Consider the following 13,080-nt stretch of genomic DNA (forward strand, 5'->3'; position numbering starts at 1 on the left):
GCTAAATCATATCAAATTAGTCAGAAGGCAAAGGGAAGTAAAGAAAGGCACCAAAATGGTAACCAGTCAGTGCTGTGGACAAGCCAGCGCCTCGTCCATTGTCATGAGCAGGAACTTCTCCTTGCTGGACAGGTCTAAGGGCTTCTGAGGCCAGTGTCTAAGGTGAGTCTGGGAGTTCTACATACAGACTGAGGCAGATGGGCAGGACTCTCTCGGCTGGGCTCCTGAAAAGGCCTTTTGAGATTGGCTGTTTTCTTCATAAGGGTTGCCCAACAAAGAATCCATCCTTAAAGGCCATGAAGCCAGGGGCAGCTGGTCTACCCAACCTGGGTCTACAAACGCTTACTGGGTGTTGTCATCTATGTTTTTTTGTTTGTTTGTTTTTTCAGTGCAAAGATAGACCTCTCTCAAAGGAGCTCAACTGAAGGGCAGGTGGTTACTATAAAGATTCCACAGGGACCCATAGGAATCCAAGAGCAGGGACAACATTTCCTGGAATTTGTCAAGGGCCCTGCTTCTCCTAGACTCACCCACAAAAGTCTGGGGTTGTGGGTGGCCCCAGAACCTGTATTTTTAACAAGTGAGTCTGTTGCCTTCCAACATTTGAGCACTATTGGTTTGGGGGGAAAATTGCTAAGGAAAAGGAAGGGGCTATGCATTTAAACCCAAATATACTAGAGTTTAAATGATCTCGAATAAAAGACAGCATTAGGTTATCTCTTTCCGTGGGAAACTGCCCAGAAACTTTAATCTAGAAAAAGTCCTTTCAGGTTTGTGCAAGAAATTGTTACTTTTTTGTATGTAGTAAGTCCCCTGATTTTCTGTAGATCTTACCAGCCTGAGCATAGAGAAGAGTCATGTTACAAGTAATAATCCCAATTAGCCTGACTGTATCCCAGCTGTACATGTATCTCTAGCACTCTTAGGATGCCACCCAGGCGATTTAGGAAGTTCCCATGAAGTAAATTAAACATGCTAAGGGTAAAGTCCTCTTCCAGCAGGTGGCGCCATGGGGTACCCAGAGTTCTGCTAGGCATCTGCCATCTTAGACCAGACTTCTCCTGGATCAGACCTCAATTCGATGCCCAGACCTTCACGGCAGGACCCCCTTTTTTCCATGGCGGGACTTGGACCTCCATCCAGGGACCCTGACGTCCATCCAGGGCCTTGACCCACATCCAGGGCACTGACCTCAATCCTGGGGCCTGGACCTCTATCTCGGGGCCCAGACCTCCATCCTGGGGCCCAGACCTCCATGCTGGTGCCCAGACCCCCATCCCGGGGCCTGAACCTCCATCCCGGGTCAGACCTTAATTCAGGACCCAGACCTTCACGGCAGGACCCCTATTTCCATGGCGGGACTCTGACTTCCCTCCAGGGCCTGACTTCTTAGACAGGACCCAGAAGGCCATGGCAGGACTCACACCTACATCCGGGCTCCAGACACCATTCTGAATCCAGACCTACATCCAGGACCCAGACACCCATCCCGGGGCCCTGACGTCAATCCCGGGGCACAGACCTCCATCCTGTGGCCCTGAACACCATCCCAGGTCCCAGACCCCCATCCCGGGGACCAGCCCTCCATTCCAGGATCAGACCACAATTCGGGTCCCAGACCTTCATGGCAGGACCTGTATTTTTATGGCAGGACTCACACCTCCATCAGTGGCCCTGACCTCCCTCCGGGGCCCTGACTTCAATCCCGGGGCCGAACCTCCATCTGTGTTTAAATTTCCAGTTGTCTCATAAATGTCATAGTTTTTAAACAGTTTATTTGAATCGGGAGCCACAAAAAGTCCATACATTGTGATTGGTTGCCTTGCCTCTTAGGTTTCTTTTATTGTATAGTTTTCCCTCCATCTCCTATTTCCCTTTTGCAATTTAATCCTGCAGGAAGCCAGGCCGTTTGCCCTCGGGGCTTCCCCAGGCTTTTGGGTTTTGCTGGTTGCCTTCCCTTGGTGTCCTTTCACAGGCTTCTCTGCTGTTTCCTATAAATTGGTAGTTGAAACTAGAAGCGTGATCAGATTCAAGTTCATTTATTTGGGAGGGGGAATCAATACTACTTCCTATGAAGTTTGTGGTTTTGTGTTCTATTAGAAGAAGTATAGTGGCTGGTTCTCTTTTTCTCTGTTCCTATCTCTATCTCTGTCTCATCTCTATTTCTATACCTCTTTGGGATATAAGCAGCCATTGAGGATCAATGCTTAGGCCCATGACTTGAATAGGGATGGCAAAAATTGTGACATCCTAATTCTATCATTGCTCTTCATTAGCTGGCATCTATATATATAAAAGGCTAATATGCTAAGTGTCTCTCCCACCGTCCGACTGGTCGCTATGACACACACTGACCACCAGGGGCCAGACGCTCAACGCAGGAGCTGCCGAGCTGCAGTGACTTGGCAGCGGAGGTTCTTGGGTGACGCACCCCGAAACCAGAGAGGAGGGAACCCGATTCCTCGCAGCCGTGAGATTCCACCTTCAGCCGTGGGCTATGTTGTTGCTGGGGCACTGTCAGCCCTGATCTGGTTTGCTGCACTCTTGGGTTTGCGTTCCACACCCTGTACGACAGTAACTTTGTAGAGTGCCCTCTCGCACTCTGGGACCCCTCGGGGGATGTCGGAGAGCTGGTTTCGACCCGATCCCCACAGGCCAGGCCAAGGGACCCCACCTGCCGAGGGACCCTACCTGCTGGAGGGACCCCGCTCACTCCGCAGACACTGGGGAGGGATCCGGGCAGTTGGCTCCAGGGTGTGTCTGGCCCCTCTTGTCCAGTCCTGCCCAGTCAACCACCTTCTAATTAATTTCCTTTCAAAGTGCACAAATCTGTGCACCAGGTCACTAGTACTTCTATAATGAGGAACGTCCCTGTGTCCACTCTGGTTCTTCAGTGGCACAGTCATTTTAGGAAGGACAGGTTAAATGCTTGATTGCTTTAATTTTACCTGTTTTCAAAATAACGCATGGGCTCTCTAGCATCCTCCAATGTTAACCAGTTAGCTTTAGTACCATTACCCACCTCCTGGATTTAAATATATTTGCTCTTTCTACCCATGGTCGTTACTGCCCTATTGATGCTCAGATATTCCCAACCTTGGCCAATGGGAACTTCCTCCCCACTGGCCCCCGTGTCCTTTGTCGTGACCCTGAGTCTTTGCTAGGGTCTTGGCCAGTCTCATAAATTTCTGTGCCAGTCCCGAAACCAGTCATTTCTCCAAGTAGCCCTGCTTCCTTTCAGTAGGAAATGGTATTTCAACAACACTATCTGGGTAGGTGATTGTTTCTAGGCCTTTTCAGTGAGTATATCTCGGAACCGGTTCTTTTCTTTGGTAAAGGTAAAATACATTGTGAAGACTTAGTGATACGTCCGATTCAAATTCAACTACAGGGTTGTTACAGATTCCTTCTACCTTACTTTTGTGTCTGCTTTCTCTCATGCCAAGGATATGAGAATGATAGAATTAGTAAATCCCGAAATCATTCTTCTTTTTTTTTTTTAATCCTGTAATAGTCTCATAACTTACACAGGTCACATGGGTATTAAGAGGGGCAGCAGGCCTAGGCTCAGGCTGCCTGGCCTCAGAAGCTGACACTTAATGGGCACACAGGAGCCTACCTTTCTCTTCCCAGCTCTGCTCTCGGTAGAATTCTGTCGTGAATCCATGGGGCCCGCTGAGGGACCAACCATTGCAAACAACAAACCCCACACCGAAATCAGAGTCTGTCTCCCCTCCGACAAACCTGTTGACTGGACCGATCGCGTTTGCCTAGGCTCCCTTTCCTGTGGAATGGGCTTTCTCAAAATGCAACTTGACCGTGGTGTGTGGAGTCTAGCGGAACCGCCACCTGGGTTTCCCCGACGTGCCCATGCAGGTCTGTTCTCACTTGGCTCCAGTTTTTGTTTTTTTTTTAATATGCCCTCCCTCCCCGTTTTCTCTTTTTTCTTGCTCCAGGCCAGGCTCCTCCACTTCCCCATCCCCACTGAGTCTTGACTTGACCTCAGAGTTTGGTTGGGTTGGATGTGAGGGCTGAGGTAAGAGAGTACTTCGGATACCCAGGGTCCTATCACCCAGGCGTAGAGATAAGGGCACAGGATTCAGAGTTAGCTGACCTGACTTCCAGCCCTCAGTCCGCCTTGATAACCTCCGTGAACCTCAGTGTTCTCTACTGTAAAGTGGGATTTTCGTATGTACAAGGTGGGGTCATGCAAAACCTCCTCTCAGAGTGGTTATGAGGATTAAGTGAGATCATATATAGGGATTGGGCTGTGACTTGAATCTGCTTACCAATCGGACCGCTGCACCCTGGGGTGCAGAAGGGGTGGCTCAGGAGGGGTTTGAGTCTCAAACATCACTTATTGCTGGTGGCAAATCAGGACCAGAGCAGCTCTGCTGGCCCGGGCTGTCAGGGCATTTCTTTTGCCTCTAACTGCCTCCGTAACCCAGCCGCCTGCTGGTCCCCTGCACAGTGGGTGTGCCCAGATAATAGCTCAAGGACTTTGTTAAAATCGAGGCGCTCTCCACGTGTCCATTAACCCCTGGGCGGGGCAGTCCCAGCCCACTGCTCCAGGTACCACTTACTGTTCAGTTTCTCCGTCGTGATGGACTGAAGTGCCTGGGACCCACTTCCTCTCCTCTCCACGAACCACATCCACAGACAGCAGAGATTGATTCATCAGCTCGCTCTTCACTGGTCCTTCCTTGCTAATCATCTCCTCCTCCGGCTCACCCTCCCCCTCCCCCTCTTCTCGGATAGAGCCTTGAGTGTGGTTCACTTTGAATTTCAAATGTCCCAAGAAGTGCTTTCATTCACAGCGGGGACTGATGAGTTAATTTCTCAGGAAATAAACGGAGCACACAGGAGCTGTTATAATTTCCTGCCCCCAATGCCGACATCACAAAGAATAGCGCAGTAGCACATAAATCTACTACTTGCATATGTTTACTTAATCACATCGGAATTCTCTTTGAACTTGACCCCAGGGGATGGAGATTACAGAACTGGCTGGTAGCTGACATAATCCGCTGGAAAAGAGTTCTGTGTCACCAAAAAAACTCCAGGATGGAGTGCAGAAGGGGCGGTTTGTGAAAAGCGTCGCACCAGCGTGACTTCCAATGTGACTTCTGCCCCATTCGATTCCGACAGGAGGCCTACCCAGAGCTGCCTTCCCGCCTGAGGCTGTGGGTTGCAAACTGGCTGGGAGGAGGGATGTGAATTCTTTGAAAATAAATGTGTCCCTACCTTGAATTTCCAAATGGCACGGGTACTTTCTTCACATGTGTGTGCTGTCAGTTTCTGCTGAGTCATCACAGATGACCCTCTGCAGGTCTCTGGAGTTCTGTCTGGGCAGCCCTCGCCTTTCCAGCGCTCTGCTCTTCAGCCTCCAGCTGCCTGGGTCTCCCCAGCTCTCAGCTCCACCTCTTCAACTCAGAGGCCGCTGGGCTCATCTTGGGTTTCCCTTTCCCACATCATGTCTGGAAACTTTCTGAAGGCAGCAAGCGAGGGCAGTCGTAGGTCTCGCCTTGTTTATGTCTTGTGTCTCAGGATCACTGCCCGTCATTACTTGCTGTCCAGTGGTGTCTAAAACCATTACTGCATCTTGGTCAAACATATTCTGTAAGCAAAAGTATTGATCTCTGATATTCTGATTGGGCAAAAGTAGCAGCCCAGACTTTATAATTTTTTAGGACATTGGACTCTGCAGAAAGTCCACTGAAGTAGCTCTTTTCCTTTTATAGCTGAGGAAACTGAGGCTCAGATAGGTGACAGGACTGCCTGCCTGACCCCAGGCTCTCACGTTGTCATTACTTGATATTTCTGTCCTTATGTATCCGTCAGCCCCTGCTGGGGTGTCTCCTCTTCAACCCCCCCTGGACCAGGTGAGAGCCTCCTCACTACTCGAGGTGTGGGCCAGGGGCCAGAGTCATCAGCATCACTAGGAACTTGTGAGCAATGCAGAGGCTTGACTTTATCTCAGACCCGCCGAATCAGAACCTGTGTGTTAGCAAGATCTCAGCTGACGTTTTGTGTGTATTACGGTTTGAGAGGCATGAGGTTAGAAAGAGTGTCTGGGCCTTGACCTGCCGAGCCCATCCTGCCTCCCTGGAAGGACAGACTGAGCTGAAGTGAGAGGAGGTACAACCAGAAACCACATCTCACACCCAGGGTGAGCCTGCAGGTCCCCACCTCTATTCCAGTGGCGGTTCATGTGCCCGCACAGCCCACCCTGGACAAGGCTCCTGGAGAAGCTGGTTGGACAGACCTCTGCTTCTGGGTGTTTGTCTAGACCCGTGGTCGGCAAACTGCGGCTCGTGAGCCACATGCGGCTCTTTGGCCCCTTGAGTGTGGCTCTTCCTAAGCCTTAGGAGTACCCTAATTAAGTTAATAACAATGTACCTACCTATATAGTTTAAGTTTAAAAAATTTGGCTCTCAAAAGAAATTTCAGTCGTTGTACTGTTGATATTTGGCTCTGTTGACTAATGAGTTTGCCGACCACTGCTCTAGACCACAGTTCTCCAGGAAGCTGTGACTCACCCAGCCTTCATTCACTTTCCAGGTACTGGCCCGGACGGAGACCAGTAGGCTGAACTCTGGGGACAGGAGCCAGGAAGGCCTCTGGGGGAGGGATGGGGAGAGGAAGTGGATAGTAGTGAGGAGGAGCACTGGCTACAGTGCCTTTTCTGCAGGACTGGCCCTGGCTCGCTGGGGGCCACTGCAGCTTGCCTGCCTCCTCCTCCTCCCCGCTCTAGCTCAGCCACACCGGGCAGGTCAGGAAACACCTGGGAAGGTGACCTCCACACTTACCTTCGGAGACTTTGTCTCTGCGTTTCAAGAAGACCATTTCTGAGACCTCCAGGTTCCTTGTCAATAGGATGGGGACCACTGGGCTGATGGTCCTAGTGGACGAAAACCACAGAGGAGGAGAGGCAGGGCTGCGAAAGGAGCAGTTTATGTTTTGTTTATTTCCTTTGAGGCCTGTACCTTGCATTCACGCAAATTGACCCCAGGAGAGGGTGGTGCCCTAAGGTCCAAAGAGCTGGGAGAGGCTTAACCCAGTTCTAGGCCAGCATCCTCTTTCCAGGCAATTATGCTCTTGCTAGAAAGAGAGCTCCAGGCATAAATGGAATCTTTCTCCTAACTCTGCAACTCCAGGCCTGGGGCTCCCAGGCTCCTCTAAGCAGTATCTGCATTTGCACACTATTTATGAGCCATACCGCGGCGGGATGCCAGGGAAAACTGAACCCGCACAGATGCGAAGTCAGGGAGACCTGGCTTTGGGTCTGGAACTGCACTGTGTACTAGCTGTGAGGATTGCAGCAAACTTCGTTTGGAGCCTCCAATTCTTCATCTAGACAATGGGGTACTAATGAGATCCACCTGAAAGAGTTTCAATAGATTGAGTCACTATATGGCACAGTTATGGTGGTTAATTTTATGTGACAACTTGACAGGGTCAGGAGGTGCCGAGATGTTTGGCGAAACATAATTCTGGGCGTGTCTGTGAGGGTGTTTCCAAATGAGATTGATGTTGGAATTGGTGGACTCAGATTGCCCTCCCCATGTGAGCGGGCATCACCCAGTCCACTGAGGGCCTGAAGAGAACAAAAGGCAGAAGAAGGGAGGATTGGCTCTTCCTTCTGCTTGTCTGCTGAGCTGGGACATGGGCCTTTTCCAGGCGGTGGACTGGGACTTTCACCATTGGCTCCCCTGGTACTTTTCTCAAACCAAAGGACACCATTGGCTTTCCTTGCAGATGGCAGATCATGGGACTTCTCAGCTTCCATAATCACGTGAGAGCCAATCCCTCATAATTCACACACACACACACACACACACACACACACACACACTCTATTGGTTCTGTTTCTCTGGAGAACTCTGATGAATTCACCAGGTATACAGCAACACTCTGGAGAACTCTGATGAATTCACCAGGTATACAGCAAGTGCACAATAAATGGCAGTGTTTATTATTGCAGGATTATAGGACGATGTCAGGACACACCCATGACAGAACAAGTTAGGCATCAGTGTTCCGTGGAGAGCCTGTTAGAACCCAGGTTCCTGGGCCCCACCCCCAGGGTTTCTGGTTGAGCAGGGCTGAGGTGGGCCAGGAGAATTTGCACTGCTAACAACTTCCCAGGTGCCTCTGGTCTGGCGACTTCACTTAGAGATGGGATGCTGTGCGCGCCTTGTTATTTATCCTCTCAGCCGGGCAACCTCACAAATCAAATAGCGGGTCTAATTTTTAAAGCTGTTTTCATGATAGTGATTTTTCATTTAATCCCCCAGAGCTAACAATATGTAACCAGTTTTCCTTAACAAATGACCTCCTTTAACTTCATTAGTTCATAATTAATTTGCTAGCATGTAACCAAGATAATTAACACTCGTGATTAGAGACAGGCCAAAGAAGGAACCTCTTTTCTCATGGCCAAGGCAAATGTGGATTAAAATCCGAGCTGTTTCCTAACAATGTAATTCACTGAAGGTGGTGGTGGGTGATGTGTGGGATTTGTTTGTAAACTTGAGATGTAGGCAAGGTGAATGGCTCTTGCCACCGGGCATTTTATCACCAGCTCATGTTTTGAATAATGTTGCTTTCTTTTTCTCAAATACAAAGATATGAATGAAGCCAAAGAATCCAGTGCAACTGATTATGTTTCATGGAGACTTTATGTTATATTTGGAGAGACTCTCCGCTAGTTAGAAGGGCGTGGAGAGGGGTGCTGGGGGGATGGGAGAGTGGAGAACCGAGAATCCAGTGCAACTGAATATGTTTTATGGAGACGTTAACTATTTGGAGAGACTCTCCGCTAGTTAGGAGGGTGTGGAGAGGGGTGCTGGGGGGATGGGAGAGTGGAGAACGACACACAGGACTTAAAATATAATGACCCTGATCCTGAGCACCGCCTCCTGGGTGGTCCAGTCCCCTGTCGCTTACAAAGCACCTTCCTTCCTTATTTCATCTGGTCCCTACACAGCGCTGTGATGAGGGTGGCCTGGAGGGACCCACTGTTGAGCCTCAGTGTTCAGATGAGATGTGAGAATGAGTTGAAGTGGAGCCAAGCCAGGAACTGTGCCCTCTGCAGGCTGGACCCTGCATCTTCCCGTCCTTCCTGAAGACCGATGCAAGTGCTGGGCGATTTAGGGCGTTTGTCTGTCTTAGTTTTACCTGCCCGGACGATCAGTGAGGGAAGCAGGTGCCAGGCCCTCACTTGGAGGAGCCCTCACTCTCAGACCCCGCAGGCTGTGCCCTCACTTGTTGCCCTGTAGCCGGGTCCTGCATCAGAGCTCACCCACCGCTCTATCAGGGGCACTCCCTGCCCGCCCTGTGCTACTCACTTTTATGCATTTTTGTATTCAATCCTCACAACATCCCTGGTGACCTGGGTATTATCAGTATCTATTTATACTGATGAGGGCAATGGAACTTGGGGAGGAAGTAACTTGTCCAAGGTCTCGAGGCAGAGCTCGCTTGGTGGCTCCAGGGCCTGCATTCTTCTCGCAGAACTCTGGTCTCCCCGGTGGAGAATCACCTGGATCCGGACATCACCTACGCACAGGCAGCTAGCTCAGCTCAGCCTGCCCTGGCTGGGGGCTCCTGGCAGAGGAGCCTGGGAAGGAGGAGGAAGCCCGGGCTGGGTGTGGCCTGGGAAGGAGGGATGTGTGCTAGTGGCGCTGGGTGCGGGGGTGGGGGGGCAGCTGGCCATAGCAAGGAAGCCAGGAATCTCACTCAGCCCCTCGGGCGGGCAGACCCCACGATGCAAACAGGGCTGCTTTCCCTTTGGCCTCTTGCAGCCTCTGAACCCTAAAAACACACAATTCCCTGGGTAGTCTGCTCTCCGGGTCTCCTGAGAGGGAGCCTTTTGGGGATGGGGTGGGTGTGCTCAGTGGGGCTGGAGTTTGGGACTCAGGTGGTGGCAAGCTCCAAGGGCCAATGGGAGGACAGCTTTCTGGGAGCCCGGCTGGGGGTCCCCTCAACCTCAGCCCAAGGAGCATTTAGTCTTCGTGAGGAAGGAAAGTGGGGGACAGGAGCTGGCACTGCAGGGGTAGCAGAGATCCCCTGGGCCGCGGGCAGTGCTCGGAGGGAGCCAGCCCAGACCCCCACCCACAAGGAGGCAAGAACCAGAACAGCAGCTGATCCGACGACGATAGGCTGTGATCTATAATTTACACCCAGCTTCTTCAGAAAGGCCTGGTGGCTGCCTGCCAGGGGACTGTCACTGCCGGCTCTGCTTTGATGAAGCGAAGGGGATTTCAGGGGTCCCCCGGGTTAGGTGTTACTGAATTAAGACCATCTGTGAGGCAGTTTCCCACGTGTTAACTTCTTCATCCTCACAGCACCGCTGCAGAGTCAGAATGAGGATCTCCCTGTGACAGCGGGGGAAACCGAGGCTCGGAGGGTGACGTGACTTGCCCGGGGCCCCACGCCTGGGAAAGGCAGGATTTAAATCCAGGTCTGATTTGGGCAGCGCCCAAGACCGTTCCTGGGAAGCAGATGGTGATGCCATTTAAAATCTCCCATCGAAATCTCTTTGGTGCCGACAGCCATTTTAGGCATAACCCAGCTCTGCTCCTTACCCAGATGGTTCTAGCCGCCCACTGATCTCAGGCCCATATTTCCCTACGACCATTTCCACCAAAACATGGGTCTGGGCTACTCCGGAATGGACTGTCTTTTGCTGTGTCGAGGAAGGAGGCAAAGGGGTAGAGTTGACCATCTGTATACTTGGTACGCACAGAGCCAGCCCTAACGATACCTACTACCCGCCTCTCCAATTAAAGGGTTGGCTTATAGATGATGAGGTTCTTAAGAACGTGACTCTGAAGCTCGGCTGGTGTGGCTCAGTGGTTGAGCGTCGAACCATCCACCAAGAGGTCGCTGGTTGGATTCCTGGTCAGGGCACATGCCTGGGTTGCAGGCTTGATCCCCAGTAGGGGGCGTGCAGGAGGCAGTCAATAGATGTTTCTCTCTCATCGATGTCTCCATCTCTCTATCCCTCTCCCTTTTTCTCTCTCTAAAATAAATAAAAACATATTTTAAAAAAGAAAAAGAATGTGGCTCTGAAGTCAGATTGCCTGGTTCTCATGTTGGCTTTAGAGCCATCGGGTGATTTATTATTCAGCTCTGGCTGCCATAACAGAATCTCAAGACTGGATGGTTTAAACATCGGGAGTTTGTACTCTCGCAGTTCTGGAAGCTGGAAGGTCCAAGATCAAGGTGTCCGCAAGTCTGGAGTCTCTGGAGGCTTCCTTCCTGGGCTTGCAGATGGCCATCTTCTCACAGTGTCCTTACGTGGCCTCTTCTCGCTGTGAGCTTATCCCTGGTGTCGCTTCCTCTTCTTACGGGGACACCAGTCATATTTGATTACAGCTCTATCCTTATGACCTCATTTAACCCGAGTTCCCTCTTTAAAGGCCTGTCTCCAAGTACACTCACATTGGGGGCTAGGGCCTCAGCACATGCATTTGGGAGAGATACAGTTCTGTCTCTGATTGGTGGACATAGGAGCCTGCCTAAGCCTCGGTTTCTTCATCTGTTACTTGGGGATGATAAAAGTCAGGATTCCACAGAGTTTCTGAGGGAATGAAGTAAGGAAATACACGAGGACAATGCATGGCATAGAGCAAGTGCTCAGTGTGGTATGTGTCACCACCACCATCATCCTCACCCCCATCACCATCATCACTGCATTATGGCTGTCAGTCTAAAGGGAATTACCAGGACCCAGGGGGCTCTGGGTCCTATTTGTCATTTGTGGCTCAAGGTTGAAGTCACATTGGATCACAGTGGGAAAGATCTTGACCTGCGTATTTTACAAATGAGGAAACAGGCTGAGCTCGTGGCTCATCTAGGGTCACAATGCCAATAACCTGTCCCCTGGCCTGGTCTTCCCAGAGGTTTTTGAACCATGGCAGTGACCAGTAGGGGCCAGGAGATGGCTTTCTGCCCTGTTGGAACTACCCATGATGTTTTGGACAATTCAAATTGTTTTTTCCTTTGATGTTCCATGGACTGTTTCTCTCATATATTAGCTGAGTTCCTGTGACATAGTGAATAAAGAGAAGCTATAAATTACCCAATCCCTACCCATGGGCCCCCAGCCCCGCCCCTCTGTATCCCAGCTCCCTGTGTGATGACATCAAACCCTTCCAAGGGCAGCCTACCATTTCCTTGCCTTACCCAGTCCAGGCATCTGTGTCTCCCCGGGAATTTGGATGGAAGTCCTCGCAATCCACCAGGCTTCCGTCAGAAGGGCATGGTGACTCACTTGTTTTGACAGTGTAATCTTTCTAGTTAAAAATAATGCAGAAGCTAAAAAACCCAAATCCCAACAAGCCTGGTAACTCAGTGTGTTTCTAACTGAACATTCACTCCCACCATCTTCCTTCCAACAGAACCCCAGAGGCGCTCAGGTATGGGGTGCAGCCTGCTCAGCAGCAGGTCTGCCTGGAACCCAGCTCTCTCCCCTTTGCCAATGACTACTTTAGGGATGAGCACGTGACCCAGTTCTGGCCAATGGGACTTGAGGAACGTCTCCAGGGGCCTTGATTTAGATGAGAAGACCCCTCCCCGCAACTTCCAGATTCCATTGTTGGGGCAGTGATGCCTGAAGCCAAGAAGGCAAGGACAACACAATAGGTTCTCAAAGGATGTGACCTGGAGCCTGGACATCAAAGAGCTGAGAATCCACCCTGGAACCTCCTACCTCCAGGCCTCATTACGTGAGATGTGAACCTATATTGTTTAAGCCACGTTTACTCAGGTGTTACTTGCAGCCAAAGCCATCCCAACGGAAGCTAGGCTATGGGGTGCGGGGAAGACCTTGGCCACAGCCAAGGGAATGCAGCTAAGAGACAGTGTCTTCCCACTCAGGGATGGTGGGGGTTGTAAGGACACTGGATACAGCCCTCAGTCTTGATGTCTCACCTTGTGACGGGTGGTGAGATGGTCCCCCCACCTGCCTCCACCTTTGGGTGACAGACCAGGGGGGTCGGGTCATTCCCATCCCAGCCTCACTGTGCTCTCTCCTCATCAGCTCAGGGCAGCTGCACTCTGCCTTCCCACAGC

Source organism: Myotis brandtii, unplaced genomic scaffold (genome assembly GCF_000412655.1).
Source record: "Myotis brandtii unplaced genomic scaffold, ASM41265v1 scaffold604, whole genome shotgun sequence".
Taxonomy (NCBI): Eukaryota; Metazoa; Chordata; class Mammalia; order Chiroptera; family Vespertilionidae; genus Myotis; species Myotis brandtii.